We start from the raw sequence: 6,508 nt of genomic DNA, 5'->3' as shown, positions 1-6,508 counted from the left end.
AGCACAGATCCTTTCACCTCTTAGTGTAATAGGGAGCTTTATATATGAGATGTGGTATGCTAAACATTTCTGGTATAGTTTCATGATCTTGGGATAGATCTTGTCCATATGCTTTAGTGATGAGTTGTTTTCTATTTTCAGCTCATAGAACTGCTGGGTTTGGAAGAGAAGGTCTTTTCCGTTTCTAGAACTCTGGTCAGGAACTGGTTAGAGGGAATAGAGAACTACTACCGATACTTCACAAACACAGTCAAACATTATGAAACCCCTTTTCAGTTATTTATTGGGAAAATTCAATGAATTACTCATGTTACTTCTGTCCAAGGGAAGAATTGTCTCAGTAAAGGGCTTTCTGCCCAGTGTCTGTTTAAACTTTGGAGGTTTGCTAAAGAAGGATTTTTCATGACTGAAGAAGTTGTGCTCTTTTTGTTGTAATTGTCACTCAGCAGGTTTAACATTCATGATTAGCACTTAGGCAACATACAATAAAAATAGATTGTATTTAAGTAATACAGGAGTAATTCTAAAGATTAATAGTTCAAAAAAAATTTGCACAGTATTGCTCATATGTAAGTTTTCTGTTATGCAATTTTACAGCATGTCTCCTTATTAACTACTATTGAAGTAGATTAGGTCTGTTGTAAGGAAAGTTGGGCCTTTTGATTTCATTTAAGTTAGATTTTCTACAACGACTCTTTTTGGAACAGTCCAGTGGTCTGACATTCTGGATATGTCATGGCATTTATCTCAGCAAGCTATTTGTGCTGACAGCCTGGGAATATTTTCTCAAAATAAGTTAGGGGAGCAAACAGAGCCTAGCTATAGGGATGACAGATAGAGCTTTTGGTGCTTATAGTTCTTCATATTTGATATGACCATGTATGTAATAAATTGTGGCATAAAGATCCTATACAGCTGCTGTTACAAAACTGCAATCTAATTCTGATATTTTTTGTTAATGTCTTCTAACAGTGCTACACATTGAAGGCTGCTGGCTGGTACTTTAATAATAATATCTTTGACATTTAATGGCAATTACAAGATGTAGTACAATTGTAAGGACTAATAACTATTCCATTTTAAATTGGGTTGTTTTTTTGGATGAATGTGAAAACTCATTTACATTCTTGGTCTAAAATGCTAACCACATTTTATTGCCTGTTGTTATTACTGCTGCAGCCAGAACTAAACAGTGATCTCTGCTGAGTCTATTCAGATTACTGCAGCCATCAGTCAGTTACTGCCTGTTCATCATCCTCTCCACACTGCTCCTGATTTTTCTTCTCTGTTGCTAGGGAGGAATGTTCATTGATTTTTCTGCATGGCTTTGTTTTTTTGTTGTGTGGTGTTTTGGGTTGTTTTTGTTGTTGTTGTACAGTAAAATATCAGCAGATTACCGACACAGGAAAGCTTTATAGGTCCACTTGTATAACTCAGTCTATTCTTCTGTCAACTGATATGCTGCACTGTCACTAGATTCAGTTTATCTTGTCATTTACTGTTATAATTTCATTATCGTTGAAAATTGTTGCCTTTGATTTTAATTCTGAGATTGAAAGATAGAAGGCAAAGCTTGATAACACAAGCTCTGTTGCAGTTCTGTTATGTCTTTAGATGCAAGCTTATACCATTAAATTGCAGTTAAAATTATTCTGCAAGAAGGAAGTTTAGAACATGTCATAGAAAATGTGAAAAGTGTTTACTGATGTTCAGATGGCACCTCCTGTGTTTCACTTTGTGAAACTGGGTTTGCCACTGGGCACCGCTGAAAAGAGCTGGTCTCCATTTTAATTTATACTCTCCTTTCAGGTATTTATATGCATTGATGAGATTCCCCAGAACCTTCTCTTCTCCAGGCTGAAGAGTCCCAGTTTGCTCAGCCTGGCCTCATATGAGAGATGCTCCAATACCTGAGCTCTGATTCGCACTTACATATCTGCATGTAGAGCTCCATGCACTCCAACTGCTCTTTCACATAAAGGGCAATTCCCTCTCCTTCTTAGGTCTTCCTAGCCTGTCGTTCCTAAAGAGCTGGTATCCCTTCATTCCATATGCCTCCTCAGTATTCAAATGCCTAATTTTTTTAATTGATGAAATTATAGGATTAGCAAGAAATGCATGACTGTCAACAGCACACTGTTTCTGATATCAAATTCTGGTATTTCCACATCTGTCTAATTATAGTCCTATTTGTAGTACTTCTTAGTTTTGTGTTAGTATCTATTCATGCTGAAGTATTCACTTTCAGTGAGTCAAACTGTAATATTAAAATTAGTGGCTATATATATTAAAAATACTTTTCCCCTTTTAACTGTAATGGTAGGTAATGTCTCAAGCAAGAATAAATCTAAAAGTAAAGGGTGAATTCTAAAACTACATTGTGATACCCTGAATACCTCTGATGTTTACTGTCCTATAACATTTAATACAGTCATGAAAACAATAACCATACTGAAGTGAAGCATCTTTGCATTAGAAGTCTCCCTAACAACCTGTGATAGGAAGACTGCCTTTGTGTCTGTTGAAACTAGATTTTATGTGGGGTTGGATGCCATGTCAAAAGTGATACTCCAAGTCTTGCCAATCTCTAGAATGACATGGACTTTCCTTACCAATGGCTTTAGCATATCAGTTGTGAAAAAACGTACCCTATTAATACCTAAAACCATGTAGGCCTCTGGCTTAGTTCTAAACAGTATCTGTTCCCATACTCTGCTTGATATTTTACTTTGAGATGTGCTACATACCAAAAAGACTTTAATCCACTTAGCTTGTGGAAACTGATAGAATTGCAGCCCAGTCAGATATGACTATTGATAAATATATTCACTCAACTGACAGAGTACATCAGTTATTTCACAGGACATGATTTTCTACCTTTCTTCTGCAATATTTCAATACATTCTCTTAACTCATCACCCCAAAGTTACTGTATTTAAAATACGAGTTAAGATGACATGTAGAGTACTTGCAAGCCCTAAGAACATACCTCAATATTTCAAATTATTCAGTTGAATCTAAATTTCTTACATTTCAAGTGAATTTATAGTCTTTAAACCTGTGGGAGGAATTTCTGCTTTAGCTAAGATTAAAACCAGTCTGACCCCTTCTGAAGGATAGATGATCAGAATAAAATGGAGCTAACTAAGAACCTTGGGAAGTCATCCAGTCCATTTTGCTGTCACAAAAAGTTATGGGTCAGTATGTGTCATTCCTGACAGATGCTTTTCTCATCTGTCCTGGCTGTGTTCCAATAGTTGGCATATTACAACCTCTTCAACATCTGTTTCAGTTCTTTCTTATCCCTACCTTAAAATCATTTAGAAACCATGAGGAACAGAAACCCCTATAATTTCATTTTTACAGCATTATGCACTTTTAAGGAAAACAAAATAAATTAAGGGCCTCACATTCTTTCCAAATACAACTGTGTTGTGGTATTGGCCTAATACTGCAAGGTCAAAGGCACTTGTTAAGGACTGCAAGACCGTAAACGTAATCCTCTTTTCCACCTTCTGGGATTTGCGCCTGTATCTCTCAGAAGACTCCCTTAATCCTGAGGCTGTACTGCATCTTCAGTATATAGCGAGTGACTAGGGCCTCTCAATTTCTCCTGTTACTCTTCTCTCTAACCAGATGTAAAGATCCTTGCTGAACACATGTGCTGTACCTGTTAGTTGTCTACCTTCTTACTTTTTTGGTCTCTGACTCACTGATTATTTATGTTTTATATCCATAGTGCAATGGAATCATTGGTGGCCCAGGTAGATCTGGGATAGACAGTGATTAAAGAAACAGGATTTTAAGTTAGGTCTGTTTGTTTCTGGATAATTATTTAAACAGAAGCCTCAAAGTTTCCAGGATAATGCACATAAGTTTAACAACTAGTAATTTGTCTTATTGCTGGATTTAAAAGAGCAAGGAGGTACAGGGTATTTCAATTATATTTTAAGTAATTCAGCATAATAAGACTGAAAACTAAAAGGCTGGCAATGAGATTAATGTTAGTTTAGAAGGGACAAATCCCTAGATTGTAGGATTAATGAAGCTCTGTGCTGCGAATATGCCTTAGCTGAACTATGGACATAACTTCAGTTAGTGTGACACAAAAAGAATTCTGGATTCTGGTTACTGCCTTCTGGTTGGGGGCATTCAGCCAAATTGAAACCTTGTCTTCTGCTGCTTATAGAAAAGGTACAGTAGCTCAGTCTTTAAACATCCATCTAAAAACACAGTTTCAACCATACATCATGTTAAAAAATAGATTTCGGGTATGTATTTCAACAAAGAGTTTACATTTTTAATGCCTTTTAACATGAAATACAGACCTTAGGAGGCACCATTTTCCACCCATTTTGAGGTCTGTAATAGTGTTTGCTGATTATCAATGTCAAAGATCTCCCTGTAATTTGGGAGGGAGGTACAATAATCCAAAATGAATTTTACTTGATTTCATTGGACAAAATATGTGATAACTTCTGATTTCATATTAAGTTCTTTCTGAATTTGAAATCTAATTTTTTAAGAATGTGTAAACTAAGTATTGAAAGTTGCATTAATGCTTTTAATGACTCTTTGTCAAAGTTGTTATTCTGGACTAAATGGTGTAAGGAAGACTTTGCTGATGCCCTCCTTCCTGTGGATAGTAGTTAGTCATCTGGTTAGAAACAGAGACTTGCTGCATAGGTACCTTGGTTTTCAGTGAATATTTCCCTAACTTATATGGCCTGAAACAGATATTTTAAAATACATTTCCAAATGTAGTTTAATATTTGAAATATTGAATTCTTTGTTCCTAGTTTACATTTAAATTTATTTTTTTTTTCCTCTGGATCCATCTTCATTTGCATTCACTTTTTCACTGTTACTTCAGCTCTGGACAGTAGAAGAAATTTAATACTTCACAGTACTTTCGTCACAGCTTTGGTCATTTTCTAGAACAACTAATGGACCATCTGCCTAAATCATTGCTGGAGTTCTATAGGTTTAGTTTCTTCTGAAATTAAGCAAACCCAGTTCCCTCAGTCTTTTGCTCCAGAGTACATATTTTGTTCCTTATCCTGTTCCATCCAGTTAGTCCAGCTCCTTTGAAGTTAGATGCCTGAAATAGGATGCAGTACTCAATATCTATCCATGTCTGTGGGAATAGAAGCACTACTTCCCTGTGTTGTCTGCAGCACTGTTGTTTATGCATCCCAGTATGGTTTACATTTTCACAACAGTAAAACAGTGTTGATTCACCCTGGTTTACAAACCACAGTGATTCCCAGATTCTTTTTCAAAGAATTTTTGTCTAGTCGTCTTGCAGTTGTGCATTTGCTAGCCCCTAAAAAGAATTTTGTTAAGCACAATAATTCTAATTCTGTCATTCAGTCTGCTTATGTATGCTCCAAAACATAATATAAAATACAACTGTAATAAATTGTTCTTTTATGTGATAGTCTAATTTACTGATTTTGCATTACTGAATAGTACCAGTTGTAAGGAAAATTTCTATAGTTTTATACTCCATCACCCCTCCCTTTGAACAATGAACTATTAATTTTAAATTTTCTTTAAAAAAATATTTAAAGTTTCTCAAGTGCTTCTGCACCCATCTTACTTTCGTTTCATCAATAAATTTGTCTTTGCTTGAAATAAAGTCTCATGGAAGTATCAAAAAACTTCTTGCAAATTAGTACTTGTGATCTTTTCTTCTTTTCTCCTATCCACAAAGCCTACAGTCTGGTTTAGAAGGAGATTAAGCTGGTTTAACTCAAGGGATTCCTTACAAATCTCTTAGGCTGTCTCTTAAAAACCTCCAAATTGTTTGGCTGTTTATTGCAGTTGTCTGACTGGTTCATAAGTTCCTAATTCCCTCTCTGCCTCCGTTTAAAATGTGTTATTCTTTCTGGACCCTTATTTACAACATACAGCTAGTGTGTCAATTAGAAAAATCTCTAGAAAATAAACCCCTGGGTTTCTGATTAAAGACAAATTTTAAACCCAAGGCAGTCCTTTCCTTAGCAGTATGTTAACCTCAGGGCAATTATGCAGAAACCATTCCGTTGCATTCTAGAAAGAAAGTAATAAATCTGGACCCAGCTGACTATCAAGCAAGAATTCATGACTGTGGATCATGAGTGGACAGGAATACCTTACTGTTGTTCTGGCATTACATGCAGCATTTCTGGAGCGGATGGATTTCAGACATGTCACTGTCCTTGGGGTTTTTTTATTGTCTGAGCAGCAGGGTATCAAATTTTTGTGTTTTCATTCTAAGTCACTTACATACTGCTGTGTGCGCTGTACGTGTCGTCTGGATGCCACATCCTTGGTTTTGAAACCTGCTCCTGGAACCAAGTGTTTAAATATTTTTCTTGGGTCTCTTTTCAGATCTTTGAATAGAGGATGCAATGTGATTTTAGACCAAGGGTTTCCAGCTGAGAGTATCAGGGGCAGGGAAGGGCACAGGAGCAAGCTGTATTGGGAAAACAGGTGCTGTTCAGTCTTAGGAGCACACCAGATA

Source organism: Melopsittacus undulatus, chromosome 3 (assembly GCF_012275295.1).
Source record: "Melopsittacus undulatus isolate bMelUnd1 chromosome 3, bMelUnd1.mat.Z, whole genome shotgun sequence".
Lineage (NCBI taxonomy): Eukaryota > Metazoa > Chordata > Aves > Psittaciformes > Psittaculidae > Melopsittacus > Melopsittacus undulatus.
The sequence above is the reverse complement of the archived record's forward strand: the minus strand, read 5'-3'. Positions refer to the sequence as shown.